Genomic DNA, 17606 nt, shown 5'->3' with positions numbered 1-17606 from the left:
TTTTTGGATGAATCCCATCAGGCCCTATAGCCTTATAGGGATACAACTGGAGCATCAGATTCCTCATAAGTTCAGGACTGGCTGGGCTTTATCATTCTCAGAGCCATGATCCTCCAGCTCAGGGCACTAGGACCCTCTTAGCCCATCATCAGTGTTGAAGACAGAGGCAAAGAAACCATTAAACACCTCTGTCTTGTCTCTGTCCATGTTCATGAGGTGACCATCCTCATCCTGTACTGGTCCAGGATTTTTTTTTTGGCTCTGCCTTTTGCTGTTAATGTATTTGGAAAGACTCTTTTTGTTGTCACTCACAGTAAGAGAATCTGCAAGAGATGTGCTCAAGAGAGGGTAAAGGTAAGGGATATGGCTGACTGATGGGAATGGTGGAGGCATTGGGGTTCTTGTGGTGGAGGTATATCCTTGGAAACTGAGATGAAAAGAAATTAATAATGTGGAGCACTTGAGAGTAGGTAATGACATCTGTAAAGACAGTATGGAGAACAAACCAGTTTGAGCAAGTGCTCTTCCAGTGCTGTTGCTTATTCACTCATGTTTTCTTTGGCTAATATTTTACAGGCATCTGATCACTGGTGAAGCATTTGACTCTGCTGTATTAAATCCCAATACTAGTATGTGTTTGTTCTCCAGATAGCAGGAGGAACGGGGGCTTAAAACTGATCAAAGTACGATGATGGTTGTAAAAGAATCATATAAACTTGATATAGAAAGATCTGGTTTTCACCATTGAAAACCTGGTGTTTAATGGCTTGAAATGGTCAATGAGGTGGTACAGGGATCACCATTCAAGCTGGTGTGATTAATCCTTCTCATTAGATATATGGAAGAGGAGGTAAATGGATCATTAATTAAATGTGCAAAGGATACTAAACGGGGAGCACTGTAACCAGTACCTGCAGTGTGGAGATGCAAAGGGATGTGAAATTAGAAACAAAGGTAAGAAATAAAGGTCCCTGCTGCCACAACATGTGCAAGTAAAAGAAAACCACATTGAATATGATATGTGGAGAGGAGAAACCTAAAAGACCATGGTGCCAGAAGGAGATGCAGCCATGTCGGAGTATTCATTTGATATCTGGAGGTTGGTAAGTTGGTACTCTGCTCTGTGGAGAGAGAAATGAGGCTGCCTCACTGATTGAGGAGGTCAGTGGAAAGCCTCCCAGAAGCTTCAGTGAGATTTGGTTATGCCTATAGACTATATCTGAGTGCTTATGGATGGGCCAGTGGGAAAGTGGTCAGAAGCACTATGTGCACCCAGCTGAGTCAGGGGGTGTTCTTTGGATCAGGGACCCATGGCCTCTGAAGAGCTTCACCTTTAGGATGTCCACAGGGCAAAGTAGCTAATCACAATGTCAGAAGGGATCTGAATGGGGGACAGTGTGGGAGCAGAAGGATTTTGCTGCAGTGCAGGAGTAGGAGAATGACAAGGAAGAAAATCAGTGAGATCAATAGCCAAATGCACTATAACCATCTTGGTCTGTTCTTCTTCACTGCTCCCCTCCCAGCAACTCCAGAGATTTGCACAAGCACGGCCTCCTGGTCAACACTATCCCCAGAATAATATTTGGTTGAGAAAGAGAGGAACAGGGAAGTAATGATATCAATATCAGGGGAGTATTTGAGCAAGCCTGGGAGTCCCAAAGCAGGCCTGGGAGTCAGAGGCTTTTGTTGTGGCTTTAGAGTATAATTTTCTGTGTTTTGTCCATTTAGCATTTGAGAGATAAAAGAGAACAGTTGGGCTCTTGGAGGTTAACTTTCATCTATTGTGTTGTTGGGGAATCTGCCTCATTGTCAGCCTAAACTGCTTTGAGCCATTGCTGCAGAGTGTTCTTCCTTATGCTCTGACATTCATGTTCAGCTGGGACATGTGGTAAATATGCCCTACATGCCCCACCAGCTGTAGGTGGCAGCTCTGGACAGTGAAGTAGGTGATGTGAGGCTCTGAGAATCCTTGAAGAACAATTCTGCATGTCTCTCACAGCTGGGTGCCTTGAGTGTTGTGTAGCTCTGTGTGAGGGTTTTCCAGTGAGCAGGGTCAGAGATACTCCCAGAGCTGCTCACAGCAGTGATGAAGTCTCTACACAGCCTTTGTAGTGGTCAGGTGAGGCTGATAGAGGCTGAGGGGAAGCAAATAAGCTTTCCTAATGGAGAACTGTACCATGCATCTCACCAGTCTTGAGAAGTTCTGCTGTGCCTATCCCATTCTCAGTGGAGGAGGAGGAAGTGAGGAGGTTAAATGGAATATATATTAAAACTGGTTTAGTGTTAGAGTAGCATTGATTCCCAACAGACTCAAGAATCACTTTTACAACAAGCTCTGAACAAAGTATTGCTACTCAGTTCAGTCCATGTTTAGACCAGCCATCAGATACTTGAACTGTCTGGTCCTGGTCTGATACATCATGAGGGAAATGCTGTGTGCAAGAGAGGGATTTCAGCAGTGATGGGTAAAGTCTGTAAAGGTCATGGAAGGTTGAATCAGAGCTGGGAAATGTAACAAGGGAAGGAATCTTATCATTTTTCCTTTTGATGGCTTTTTCTACCCTGCAGTGCTTTCCAGCCTGACCTCTGTAAGCTGGGTTCTCGTGGCCAGTACAGCTGTTCTGCCTCTGGGTAACTAGGCAGACTTATCTTGCTGCAGCTTCTGATGTCCACACCTATCTCCTCATCTAGAGAGACAAAGGAGGGAGGTCTGGATATAAGAAAGTGCAAGGAAGTTACACTGAAAGAAGCCATCCAGCCCTTGACATAAAGCTAGGTGGGGTGATACAGAAGTATAGAAGTTATCACACCATTTTGCACCAATTATCTCCCTGCTCCTGAGTCCTGTTTCCCAGGATAGCTGATGCTTCAGAACAGTTCAGTTTGGCAAGAAGGGTTTTTTTCTCTGTCTGCTGGTCTGAGGTTGACTTCAGCCTCCAATTTTGGATATTCTTTGGCTTTTCTCTAAGAAGGTGGGTCCAGCTGGTGGTGCATTGGCAAGCTCAGGGAACAGCTCTGTACAGTTCTCATCTCTTTCTGTAGGAGCTTTAGATATAGAAACAGCTATTGTCAGTACAAGCCTAAAAACAAATCTCCACTTAAGCCAAGGAGTTGCCACCCAATTTATCTATAAATGCTGTGGAATCCTAAGCTGGCATCCAGTCACTGATGTGGGAATGGGTGCAGTGTTATCCTCTGATGTCCAGAGTTTTACCAGCTTATGAGTTTTACCTGAATCTCTGACTGTCATGTTGACCATTTTATATGAGGAGGTAGATTGTTCTAAACTACTATGGCATCCTTGCAGCAAGCTTTTGCTGCTGTCAGTGAGAGAGGACTGAAGAGCCTGTACAGATCGCATCACAATTCAAATAACTATCTGATACTATTTTTAAACCTGCTTTAAGCTGTGCTACTTAATTCAGTGCTACCTGGTGGGGTAAGTCTCATGAGTTTATGTGGCTTCATACATTCTATATTCTCTTGGCACTTTTCTCTCCTGTTTCTGCTCTGTTCCAGAAGATAATTCAGTGCTAACCAACTATGATAGATCTGTCTGAGGGCATGGTTCCATTTTGCTCTTTATGATGGTATATAAGGAAGGAAAAAGATGGAGGGCAGCAACATTTCTCCTGAGAGATTCCTCTGGCATACTACTGGAGATAGTGCTACTGGAGAGCACAGAACATAGGGACAAAAATTCCTATCCATTATCACTTAGTATTTCCTTCCTGGTGTATCTGAATGAGTGGTTTTTGTTCATTTGTTTGTTTATTTGTTTAATTTTCCCTTGCCACCATTGCAGAGTGAAGGTCATTTCGATTTAACTGTCTCTGTTTCCTGTATTCATTTGAAAATTCCAGGCCTATAGAAGTGCTCTCTGAGGGCAGTCTGCATTGCTTGGCTTTGGCTGATGTTGGATTTCACCCACAGTTTTCTGCCTTTCTATCCAGCTTTCTCATTCTGAGGTTCTTCTCAGTCCACTTTTGTCTTGATTAATTTAAATCAGGCTATTGTCTTCATTTTTCTACCATCTGTTCTTCTCAGTTTCCAGGTCACTCATAATATACCTCAGTCTATCCTAGGATAGACCCTGGTGTGACTAAGTTTTTGAACTGGTCTCATGCTGAACACTCCTATTATTTCTTTACTAACGCTTTCATTTGTGACAAAACCTTCACTCCATACATGCTGGTTTTCGAAGAATGTCTCTGAAAAAAGTTGTACCTGAAAGTCTAGAGTGTCAGCTGGTTACCTTGCAAAGGTGTTGCAGAGTTACCTTGAAACAAGTCCACTAAATGAAGGACCAATTCTTATTCCAGAGTAAGAACAGAGACTTAACCGGTAGCTGTAAATTGTAACTCCAACTTGCAGGCCACTGAGTGAGGGAATTGAGGAGCTTCCCTTCAGTGTGGTGTTTTATTCTTACCTCACATCCATTATGGCTGAGCTCAGTCATTTGTAGTGGAGAGCCATTCAGGCGCTTGCTGGGAAAGGTGTGACATGCAGGGAGGAGGCAAATTCTTCTTGAGCATCAAGAAATATTTAGAGGCTCTGAGTCCAGCCATGGGGAAGTCAAAGGCTGATACAATGCTCACCCATGGGAAGTGAAAAATGATGTTGGGTGTTTATTGAAGATAATTGCCTTTGCAGTCTTTCCCCTTAAATAGTCTACTTTAGGCTAATTTCTTAGGGAAGTGAGCACCAAGGAGTTAGTAGGAGCTAGTTTTGTGGTACACTTCACCCCTGAGAAGTCATTGTGGAACTGAGGTTTCTTCAGGACTTCTGGATGGATGCCCTTGGTCCATCCCATTGTCCAGTGCTTGATTCTGGTGTTCCTGGTTCCCTGAAGTACCCAGCCTTACAATACAACTGCTATTCTCTGCTCACTGGTGTGTGCTTCCCAGGTGCTCATACCCTCCTGCTTCTGAGGCTGACCCTGTGATGACAGCTGCTGGCTGCCTATCAAAGGCTCCATTTAGAGTTAGCCCAAGAGCAGACAGAAAGCTGCAGTGTTAGACCCCGAAATCTGACACAGTGTGGCTTGCCTGCTTTTCAGTGGGTCCTTGACAGCCTTTCAGCTCGTGTCTGTCAGCCGCCCTGCCAGGCACACAAGTTCACTTCCATCTTGGAAGAAGGGGAGAGAGAAGTGACATTTCACCGAGCAGTGGGCACGCCGAGGGATGTAGGGAGATAAGGCAGGATCACAGAAGCAACTGAAATCCCCAGCGGATATTACATTGCTGGCTGAATTGACAGGTTAACTGTATTGCTGGGACAAGTATCCCTGCTCCTTCTGTCCCAGAGGACTGTGCAATGGGAACAGCACTCAATTCTAAAGAATCTTGGCCTATACTGGGACCAGTTCTGCTGTAGCCCTGCACAAGGATGTTCATGTGGAATTTTTTTCCAACTTTCAACAGGAGCTACCAATAGAACAGCTTTTTAAATAAATAAATTCACTTAGCAAACAGCAACAGTAAATGAACAGAAACACTGATGTGGCCAAGGATGAAACATTAGCATTTTTCAAATCCGTTTAGTGAAGACAGCCCCTGGGCATTGGTTCAGGTCCTTGTGTTAGCAGGCTGTTTGCAAAGCACTAAGCTAAACTTACAGCCAAAACCTGTCAGCTTCTTCCTGAAGCTCAGGAGGGCAAAACTTGTCTTGGTTGACAAACTAAGTCTGGTCTAAAAACATAATACCTTTGCATTTCTTTCATCCCAAAGTACTTATGACACATCAGTCAAGAGCACAAGCTTCAGGTAGTGTTTCGGCTTCTCCAGACTACAGACAGGGAAAGTGAACAGTATTCTTCAAGCCCTACAGAAATGCTACAAAGGCAAGAGCAAACTGAGGGGACTTATTTGAAGACCACCACTTCAGTGACTACAGATGATCATGATGCACTGAAAAGGCTTCCTGTTGCATCACAGCAGCGAGAGGCAGGCTCAAACAGTCCTGGCTTGGAGTTCATAACTCCCTGCGCAGTTAAGAACTGCTCCTGCCCATGGCTGAATTTACTGGGGAAGTAATTTGTTCAAATGCTTATCTAGCCTTGACTGGTTCACCAGGTCTTGTGAATTGCATCACAGGATGCCATGGCTGCAGGCTACGGCCAAGCAGAAGTTTTTCACTCTTGGAAAGATGTGACTATGTCCTTGAATAAAGCAAAAGTTGTATGGGCAGCCTTTTCTTTGAGGTTCCTTGTTCCCACCTGATCCCTACCAGTGAAACTGTGCCAGCTGTGTGGTGTGAGTGGTAGTTTCAGCCTAGCATCCACTAGAGAAAATCCCTTATGCAGAAGCCAAGTCTAGGGCTCCTGACCTGGGGAAAGAGGTGTCAACCCTCAGGAAATGGATATCAGAGTGGAATAAGGGTCTTCCCAAGGAATTTCTCTGTTCAGTCAGTGGACAAACACTGGTGACTGACCACTGTGTGACCCAAGCTGTTATCTTTAGGTCCCAGACTAAGACACTGTTCCAAGCAGAGTGAGGGTGTTCCAGGAGAGGGGGAGAGTGCTGATGTGTGTGTGGGAATTGGTCCTTCTGGGTCAGCAGAAATGAACTAAGCTGATACATTAGGGTTAGGGGACCAAAGGGCTGTGGGAGGGTGCCTGAAGCCCGGCAGTTTACAAGAGCAGGGAGAGGAGGTGCACAATGCCTGGGGATGCAATGCTAGGGAGATAGGTTGATACAGCAGTGGGGCAGTGACATGCTGTCATTCTGCAGCCAGTGTGGCAAAATTGCACCAAGACACTGTGTGCCCTGCTTGCTGGCTTTCCCACATCACTCTCCCTTCCCTGTCCACTCCTATACATGGCAGAGGGGGGCACTGGCTTTGTTTTATGCTGTGATCTGTGTCCTTTCTCCCAGGTACTGTGATTCTGCAGTACCTCCTGTCTGTTGTTAATCCCAGACTATTCACCTCCATATCTAGGGTGGATTGTCCACTTCCTTCCCCCATTGTGCAAACACAGTCCCATTCTACCACCCTACTGCTCTATTCTGCATGCAGCAGTGCCCCTTGCAGTCCCTACCGAGAGGTTAATAAAGACCTACTGCCTGAGTTACCTTTAGCTTTTATAAACCAAAAAATGCAAACAGCATGTAAGCAGCATTCATTACCTTACACGCCTTCAGCTGCTTATTGGATACACATCCCCCTCCCTCCAGCATCTCTCTCTTTTTTAATATGTTTTTTTTTTAATTTGTTTTGATGAATGAGTGACAACCCTGACACCCGATTCGCTGAGATTAATAGAAACGACACAATATTTACGTCGTGCCGACGAGCAATTATCCTGCCATCTATCTTTGAGATTATCTTTCTGATTGAAAACTACTCATCCGTGTAATCGGAATTATTTGGAATTAGAAGGGAATTTATGGCCCCTTTCACTCTCCCTCCTATTTGCCTCTGTCTCCATCCTTCTTCCCCCTCCTTTAAGAGGGATCCTTTCTTCCTTCATTCCTCCCATCCTTCCTTCTTTCAGCCTTGTGGATGCAAACATGTGCTTTGCTGTACAAGGATGGTTGTTTCTGGAGATGGGGGAGACTGGGTCATACTGTGGCCAAGCAGGCACTGAGGACAGTAAGGATGCACTGAGGCTTAGGCAGCAGCAGAGGGATGAAAGGCTCTTCAGAAGAAGGCTGGCATGGGAAGTGGACATGTGGAGTATGTGACTCAGTGGAGGCTGTATAGGCAGTACTGCCATGATAAAACAACTGGAGGTACCTCACTTATCTCCTTTCCTTTTTTTTTCCATTTTACTGTTCCTTCCTTATTAATCTGTTTGAAGATGCCTTTCACTGACCCAATACTTTGTGAATGTGCTCTTTGTGCGTTTACTTTGCCTAAAAGCTGTGAGCCCCTGGTGGTCTAGTGGTTAAGGCGCCGCGCTATCACCGCGGAGACCCAGGTTTGATTCCCGGTCAGGGCCACTCCCGGGCAGGTGGGGCTCGTTAGCCCTTAAAGGCAACCCACCTACGTCCTAAGGACCTCGCTGCCACCGTCCAAGCTTGCTTGGCCCCGGCAGATGAACCTTAGGATTAAAGGGTGGGCTCAGTTCCGCGCACACTGTGTCTCACCTAAAAAATCCAATGCGCAGGCTGGAAGGTGTAAAGACCTTCCCCAGATCTTCGCTCGCGAAGACTGGCCATTATTATTATTATTATTATTGCCTAAAAGCTCATCTGAAAGTATTTTTCCAGCTCACTCTGTGCAGGAGAAGGATCTGTGCTTGTGGGCATCTTCCTGCATGCTGTGAACCTTTTTGTATCTGCTGCTGGTGTTCCTGCTTCTTCAACAGTTCCTGGAGAAAGCCTGCTGTCCTCCAATGCATGTGATGAGTATGGCTGTCTGGCTTCAATACTGGTGTCCCCTAACACAATGCTGTTTGTATAGGGCTTCTAGGAAGTACTCTTGCTTATTTGTCATATCTTTAAGGAGCTGATGGGTGGTATAGGACTTGTTTTTTCTTACTAGGAACTTTCTGTCTTTTTCATTTTTTCAGAAGCACTGGTGTTTCTCACACTTTATTAGATTTTCATTCTTTTGGTCCTCTGTGATGCAGAAGAAGCAACTAGTCATGCTGTTTCAGGTCACCTCTAGGGGCAGGAGACATAACTCCGTTTTTTGGTAATTCTAAGACGGGACAGCAAAATTCACATATGCTCCCTCTCTTCTCTGGAATCCCATCTCTGAGCACAGTGCTTAATGAAGTATTTCCTACATTTCCTTTCTCCTGGGTGAAGACAGGAGCAGGTCTTTCCTACTACATCTGGAAAAAAATCTGTGCTCTAGATCACTCAGCACTGAGAACTAGTCCTCTGTAAAATACTTCAAAAACAACACTTGATTTTTTTTTTGCAAGTGGTTGTGGCAGAAACGGAGACAGGGAAGTGGATGTCAGGGCAAGTCAAGTAGCAGAGACATTTTAAATGGATCTTGTAGCATCCGTGTCCTTTGAGAACGACAGCATGGAATGGTCCTTGGCTCATGTGAATCCTGATGGAGAACAGAGAAGGGAAGCAATGCCGGTTTCTGAATAAGTGAATAAGTGCCATGAGCTAAATGAGAGACACAGTCTGAGTGTTGAAGGAATTCAGCCTGAAGTCAACTGCAGAGATACCAGCTAACATACAAGCCAGGCTGAAAATATGTTTGATACAGAGAACAGTGTAAACAGTTAATGACATGAGGATTTGAAGAGAAAATGTACTCTGAGGTACAATTGCACTGTCAGCTTGAGAGATCTAGGCCCAGATGGGAATCCCAGATCCTTCTACCCAGAAATACCCGATGTTATTATTAATTAGTATGGAAATATTTTCCTTTCTTGAGAGAGCACTGTTGAATTGCCAGTGGGATACTGGGTGTGTGCATGTGTGGGGTAGCCTATCAAGGAACTATTAATTAGGTTACTTCCCACTGCTGTTGACATGCTGGGGAAAGGGGTTGTTTGTGGGCCAAAATAAAAAGGAAAGAGAAACTGAAAGAACTGGAATTGAGAATGAAAAGCATGAGACAAAAAAGGACTTGGGTAGGACAAAGCACACAGGCTGACAGAGGTATGTGTAAGAAGACATTCCTAAAATTCCCAAAGCAGAAGATGAGAAGGATGAGAAACCAGGATATGGGTAGAACCAAAGGGTTCTTTGAGACAGCAGCAGCATGGGTTGGACACAGCTACAAAAGGACTGACTGATCCTTCCTTGTTGCTGGTTTTGTTTTTCATACTTTCACAGATTTGGCACCAAAGCTTCCTCATGTCAGAGCAGTGATGTTTTATGCCAGCTGTCACTATGAAACAGGAAAGAATTTGGATGAGAAACTTCCTCAGTTGTAGGTTACCTTCCTTGGCTGGCTGTGTCTCTTACCCCTTCCTTTGGAATGGGATCTTTATTAGCTTTGATGAATAGTCATAAAAGTACTAAGTGGAATCTTTGCTTGGCTTTCTGTGTAATACTTCAGCCACTTTTATCAAGGTCTTTTTGTGGTTTCTAGCTCTGTACTTCTGGTCATAGTGTGTTCAGCCCTGGGAGAGTGAGTCCAGACACAAAAAATGCAGCATACAGAGACAGTGTAGCCCAGTATCTAAGCAGTAGGTGCTGCATTTACAGTTCTAAGAGTGCCAGAACAAGAAAGAGACAAGGAATTTATGTGGCAGTATGAGTTAGAATAAGTAAAGGATCTATTCACAGAGGGGAAAGAAAACGGAGCAAGTGGGTTACCTAAAAATACCAGTGCAGGCTCCAGTCTCCCTTACAGAGGGAAGAAATCAGTGCAGTTGTGATTATTCAGAGAAAGTGTTTTGGGTTTGCGAAGGAGGAGGAGTGGAGTGATAAGACAAAGACATAGCACTGATAACTCATATGGGACCAGCACAGTCCGGAGCTATTTATTCTGTGATCTGACTCTAGAGAATGTAGCTGTCTGCTGCATTTTCTTCCAACAAACCTGTCTAGTAGGAAATTGAATTCAGAACATGCAGAGGGTCTACCAACCCTCCTTGGAGTAATATAGCACAGAAGGAAAAAAGCTATCCAGGTTGCAGCCTACCGTCATCATGTCAAATCCTCAAGCCCTTAGAAATCTAGAATGAACAGAAGTGGTTTGAAACAGAGAAACTTCTAAAGAGAAGCACTAAACCTAGAAGGATAATTTAGCTTTCAATTCCAGAGGTTTGTGCACGATAGTGACAATTTATCAGCATGTGGAAGATTGCTGCTAGCCCATGCATATCTTATAGGTCAAGGAAACTGTTGGCCCTAAATCTGCCACCAATTACAGAATCCAGGAGCACTCACGAAGCCCTTGCCTACTCTCTTCCTATGCTCCATGCAAGTCAGAGCAGGGTTGAGGTGGGATATGCTCATCAGTAGGGAGGTTTATGGCAGCACAAGAGTGAAGCAGGAGGAAGATGAGCACTGCACAGGTGAGGGCTCCTGATTCCATATCCAGCTCTTTTTGGCCTTGTTTCATTGTGGGTGTTGTTTGTTTCATTGTTTTTGTTTCGTTTTTAAAGAAAATTAAATAGGGATCATGGTGTTCCTTAGAAAAATGCCTTGTCATTTTAACTTGAATTTATTGTTAGGCCTGCTTTTTGAATGGAATACTGAGTATGTATTTGCACTGGGTAAGTCCGTGTAACTTTTGAATCTGTTATCTAATTTCAAATGTATTTTGCACCCAATCAGAAGTCTGCAAGGTATTAAGTTCACACAAGTTACATGAAATAGGTGACAGGTAGAGACCTTATTATTATACCTTAGAGAAAGACTACAGAATGAGCTCACGCTTATTAGAGTCCAGGAAATCCACGTGGGACAGGGACTGTCCAAACGTCCCAATTACAGAAGAGTTCAGTTGAGGCTCACATCTTACTGTGTGTATATCAGAGTATCCATTGGTTGGTCAGTGTCTCTTGCAGATTCTCTAGCAAATAGTAAGTAGTAAGGCGTAAAATTCCTTCTTTCTGGACTTTTATAATGCTGCTAATTCATGTGGATTCCCTGGAATTTAATAAGAGGTGAGTAACAGTGCAGCCTCAGTATAACACAGTTAAAAAGCCAGTCAAACACAACAGAGAAAGTATTGGAAACAAGGCATCTTTGTTTCAGATAGAAGATTCTTAAAGGAGTTAAGCTGAAATGCAGATGTAAAATTGCTGATGTTTGTACTGACTGTATCTTCTGCCCTCTAACTTATGTGTGCCCCAGTTTTCATTAGACTCTTTGAGTACTGGTTTCACTGTGATTTTGGATCCCAGTATAGTCAAACTGGTACAGTTCTGGCATGAATATTACTTTGGTATGGCATACTTAGTTCAGCACAGCTTCTTTGGAGATGTAAGCTAGACTAACATAAACGTGGTTATAGTTACATAACTTTGTTTGGTGCAATGTTCTCTTAAAACCATTCCTGTGAAGTGGGATAGTTACATTTATACAAAAATGATGCTGACCGGGCCTCAAATTACAAAATATTTGCAGTAAAGACCATATTTGCATACTTACATATGCGTGGTGTTTAGTGTCAAAGAGCCCAGGTTCTGAATGCTGCTTATAATAATAATAACAACAACAATAACCTAAAAGAACTACAAGTCTGTCTGGGGAGTCACCACAGCGTGTCTGTAATTAGTTGAATTAAAAATTATCATTTATGAGGCATCTGGAAACACAAAGTCTCAGAGATGAACAGTACCTATGTAGTCATCTCTGTCATGGCACAACCTTTAATGACGTTTTCGCCCATGAACTTCCTTGCTTTTTGCTTGCTCTGTACCACTAAATAAAGGTAGTGGCTGAATGGATTTTATTTACAGTGTTGCCATTACGTGGACCACTGAGGCTGTCCATGACTCACTCAACAATGTTTGCAGGGGTAATAGGTAACATTTTGTAAGCATAATGTACCAATGCAGAAGCAGTTTCCCTGCTCAGGCTCACACATTCTGAAGAAGGAGCTGAAACAAGAGTTTGCATTTATGGAGAACCTGGTGAGCGGTTCAGGGCAAGGGACTGCTTCCTCATGGCTTTTGGTGCCAAGTCTTATTTGCTTGTTTGCACTTTAGTTAAATTTTTCCAGAATGACTAATAATTTCTCCAAATTGCTTCCACCATTCAGAACAATAGTAGTTAACACAGAAGACTTCCAAATAATTCCTCAAAAACTCAGTGTTTTGTTACATTTTGTGAGAGAACCACTGAGATTTAGGGAAGTATTTTCTAGAGGAATTTACTAATACAGTTGAGAAATATGAAATATCCCGTGGCTACAACCAGCAATCCACCTGCCTCCAAATTAGAGCCTTATTTTCTGTTTAGTGACCAGTGAGAAAGTGAAAAATAAATTAACTTTTTTTTTTAAACATGATCTGTTTTCTATGAAAACTTAAGAAGGAGACATGAAAAACATTTCTACAGACCATATATTTTTTAACATTCCATTTCTACAAATTTAAAAATGCGAATTGTATCATCTGATAATGTGGCAAGAAAAAATTTCTCTGGGAGAATGATGCACAACAGCTTTGGAGAACAGGCTTCCGAAAAGAAGGTGGTAGTCTGTCCTGCAAGTTTCCGTGGGGTTTCACCAGGCAAATGTATCCCAGGATCTCATGGCAAGGCACATGATGTATTCAAAAGAGGGGGGTTCTGTTCTTGTCTATACTAAAGGTGTATTTACAGGGCACAGGAGAGCATCATGCAATGATAACTCAGATACAATCTCATGGTGCTGTGCATTTGAATTAATATAGCCTGGATCTCATCTGGATATAAAGTCCACATGAATGAGACCACCTTTCAATTAGCCACTTATAGTTTTGTTTTGCTAATGTACCCTTACTTGCTGTGTGACATAAAAATGGGACTTCTTTTGGAGTTCCTGTTACCTGTCTGCAAAGTGCTCTGATACTGCCACCCTGCCTCGCAAAAACACAGCAGGCTGAATCCAACACTGCTGGCACAGAGCTTATTGTTGCACAGAAGTGATAAAGGAGGTTTTTTCCCCAAGCTTGTAAGCACAGGACAGTTTTCTGGTACATGATGTGTCAGGGAAGAAGCTACTGTGATTACTTTAGGTCCTCCTCTCTATGCTCAGTGGGGAGTCTCAGCCAGGCCCTGTATGAGTGAGTGTGTGTAAGGCCATGCCGTGACACATTCTTCAAGGGAGGGAACAGATGAGGAGCTGGGCCTCACCTCCCAACAGCAGCACGGCCTTAGGCAGAAGCAATGGAAGGGACTGGTTATTCCAGGTGAGGACAGGTCCAGGTGTGGCAAAAGCACAGACTAAAGCGGCAACAAGGGACTGAGCAACCAAATGTCTGCATCTGGAACACGGGCTCGACAGAAATCTTCCTCAAGCAGCTGTTTCCAAAGGGCTTTTGGTAAATCCACTTGAGATTAACAATTTGACAGATATTTTCCCCCTCCTCGCTGTTAAACCTTGGTGAATGAGAAATCTTTTTACAGGGTATAGGAGGGTGGTGGGGAGAAGGAAAGGCATATGGAGGACAACATAGCTTGCTGTAGACTGTGCTGTACCTGTGCTCCAGCTCGGATTCCAGCAGCTTTGAATACCTGTGATGAACTGCAGGACATCTTTGTGCCCAGAAGTGACCCACAGCACTTCCAGGAGCACAGAACAGGAGCGGGGGGGAGGGGAGCAGGTCGCAGAGGAATTGCAAGGGGAGCTTCTCTCTGTGGCACATGCCAAGACTGTTGGCAGAGAAACTGTTGGAGTTTTGGCTCTTTGTCAAACTCACAGGCTGTTGGCTGGCAGCACGTGGCTCCGTCTGGCTGTGGGGACAGTTGTGGTGCGCTTGCCTGAGCAGCTGGCACCTTATTGTGGCACTCCCTGACACTGCCACCTCTCTGCTGGGACCATGTGTGTGGCCCTCCCTAATGTTCTCTCAGCATAAAGCATCCTCAGACCAAATCCTGAGTGACTGAATCAAGCACTAAAGCGCTGCAGCTGCGCAGACTTCCCCTGCAGTGTGTCCACTCTCTGTGTGCTGTAGCCTTGCTTCTCCGTCTGGGATGAGCTTAGTGCTGAGGAACTGAGTTTCTGACTGCCTGGAGAGCAGAGGAAGGGATCGCTAAACCATTTTGTGACCCCTTTTTTATTGTGTATATGGGTAACTACTGTGGGAGAAAAGCCTATTGCCCTTTTTCCAGTGTCTCCCTCTCTCCACTGTCTTTTCCCTCTCTCCACTGTCTTGAAGAGGAAATGCTCTGAGTTTTAAGGCACTCCAGGCTGCAGGGTAGGAATTTTCCTGGTCAGGAGAGCTTTCACAGGTGACTGGCAATGCTGAGATGAAGAAGGACTTGAGCTGATGAAGTGAGGAGGCAAAGGAGACTGCAACAGAATTGCATTGAAGAGGGGGAAACCACCTCACTTATTGCTAAGATGAAGCTGAGCCAAAGTTCAGCAGAACTTGCTATGGTTAGCCTAAAGAAAGAGAGACAATAGAGAGAGGGATACTACCTGGTCGTTCAACACATTACAAGGGCTAACAGCTCTCTGCCTGCAATGATAGAGTGGATTCAGAAGTGGTTTTAGATGGCACAGAGCTGAGAGGCTTTAGCTGGAAATGCAGATTCCAGTTCCCCTAGGGGTGCAAGTGAACCTTGTTGTAGCTTTATGTGCTGCAGAAACTTCTGTGAGGGTAATGCTTAGCTTGCCATTTCGTGTTTGACTTACTCACGGTGAGGGAGTGATATTATGGTGGCAGAACTTCATTGCCAGTGAGGGAATTGAGGCAGGCACCTGCATACACACTGCTGTGTCTGTGAAAGTCATGTGTGCCCTTAAGTACCTCCCAATGGTTTAATTTCATCATCAGTCAGGAGCTGTAGGTAGGGTTTTGGTGTGATCTGTGGGGGAGAATAGTCTCTCCCATAGTATCAACACAGTTACTAGTGCTGTTCAGGGTTATTTTAGGTGGCCTGTATTCTTTCTACCCATTCCTGTGGCATATCCAGCCTGGCACAGGAGCCCTGGCAACATCAGCCAGAGGTCACCTGGCCAGGAGCGCTTGCTTGCCTAGGTTTCAAGTGCAAAGGGAGAGCTACTGAATGAAGCAGATTTTTTTCTATCTATTGTGAGACACTGTGGTGGGCTGATCTTAGCCAGCTGCAAGCTACCATTCCTACCTACCTGCTGCACCGTGGTCTCCGCAGGGGCGCAGGGGACTGTCTGTTCTGGCACGGGGAGCGCCTCCTCCCCTCCTTCTAGTCTGACCTGAGTGTCTGTGGAGCCATTTCTCATTCGTCACCTCCTGCAGTGTTTTCTGCCCTTTATTAAACACATTTTCCCCAGGCACCAACTACTGCCATCTTGGCCAAGGTGCCCTGTGGTGGGTTGGTTGGAACCTTCTGGAACAGCCTGTGTCCAACACGGGGCAGCCCCGGCCACTCCTCACAAAGGGTACCCTGCAGTCACCCCCAGCCAGCACCTGGACACAGACACCCGATGGGGATACTCTGAGTGATATTTGGGTGATGGTATTTTGACAAGGGTAAGAGCTATACCGTCTCCTTCAGACCAGTGAGAATCCCAGTCTCAGGGCAGGGCTGAGGGCTGTTGCAGACACAATTAACGTGGCTGGGAGATGAGGCAGGACTGAGATCGATGGTGTTTCTTTGGAGGGGCTCATAAGAGACCCACTGCAGGAGGGATCTTTCCTCTCTGTAGAAGCTGCAGAACTTAGGTGGCACATCTCATAGCTTGCATGCAGAGGGCTTCTCCTGGAAAAGCTTATTCCTCGTTGGGTGCCTGCAGACAGAACATCCACTTCCTTTGAGGTTCTTAATCAGTTATTTTCCTTCATTTTTATTTTTTAAAATGTATCTTTTAATCGAGCAAGACACAAAAAGAGTATGGAGCTTTTCCCTGGAGAGAAGAAAGAGCACTAATAGCCCCCCTGACGCACACATTTGGAAAATGGTGATGATTTTTCTGGGGAGCTGAGCTAACAGTGTGGGGAGTGTAAGGAGTTTAGATCTGGAGCCAGACATCATGGTTAGGCCTGTCTGTGGTTATAATGTAGTTGTTTGGGTTCTGTAGAAGTTGTCTGAAGGAATATGAATTAAAAACAAAAACCTAAGGGGAAGCTGTTTCTGGCAATCCTGGTCTCTATTTGATCTGGCACCAGAACTGGCTTAAATCTCACTCTTTCCTCCTTCTCCTTCTATCAAAATTGCTACCAGCTCTATTATGACAGCTTAACATGATTCCTTTCCTTCCCCCTCCACGGCCAAGGTCACTGAGAACATGAAACAGTATCTCTTGCCTGAAGCCGACCTTAGTAGGCTGCCGGGCTGCTTTGAGATTTGTCTGAGTGCACAGCTAATGCCCTGCCAGCACAGGTGTGGACTTGCTGGTGCTAAACAAGGTCCTGAACAATAACAACACTGAGGAGTTTCTGCAAAGCATCCACAGCAAATTGAAAGTTTAGAATGTGCTTGCCCAAGTGATGGAATTGACAGCCCAGCATGGGAGAAATTCATTGCAGCATGCAGTTTGAAGGAGGTGATGGTGCTTTCCAGTGAGTTAATATCATGGTTACATAATTTAGGCAGGAGTACGTCCAAGAAATCTTTTTCTCGTTTTTTTGATTTTTTTTGGTGATGTGAACACACAAGCCCTTTTAGGCAAAGGCTGTGCAGTAGTAGTGAAAGTTTAGGAGGGATCTAAATGAGGCAAAGGTAGAAGGGAGTGTGTTACCATGCTGTATGTGATAAACTGGCAAAAGGTAGTGTGTTTAAATGTAATGTAGCATATGATTGTCCTAGTGCTTGCAGGCTTTAGTTAAATCAGATTTTATTTTGTGTGTACATGTTGAACTGTATGCTTGCTCTGGGTAGTCTCTGAATGCACTCTGGTATGTTTTTTTGTTGCTCAAGCCAAGCTATTTTTCATTAGTGCATTGTTATTACTGGTGGACTCAGCAAAACAAGGGAGAGGAGCATTCCTCTATGCTTGCTCTTGTTCTTCTTAAAGCAAATGGCATAACCTCTGCTTGAGCAGCCACAGATGGTGCCTCTCCACAATCTAATTCTACAAATAGCTATGCCTGGTGAAGACTTCACTCT

Source organism: Myiozetetes cayanensis, unplaced genomic scaffold (genome assembly GCF_022539395.1).
Source record: "Myiozetetes cayanensis isolate MyiCay16 unplaced genomic scaffold, myiCay2020 scf6-25, whole genome shotgun sequence".
NCBI lineage: Eukaryota > Metazoa > Chordata > Aves > Passeriformes > Tyrannidae > Myiozetetes > Myiozetetes cayanensis.
The sequence above is the reverse complement of the archived record's forward strand: the minus strand, read 5'-3'. Positions refer to the sequence as shown.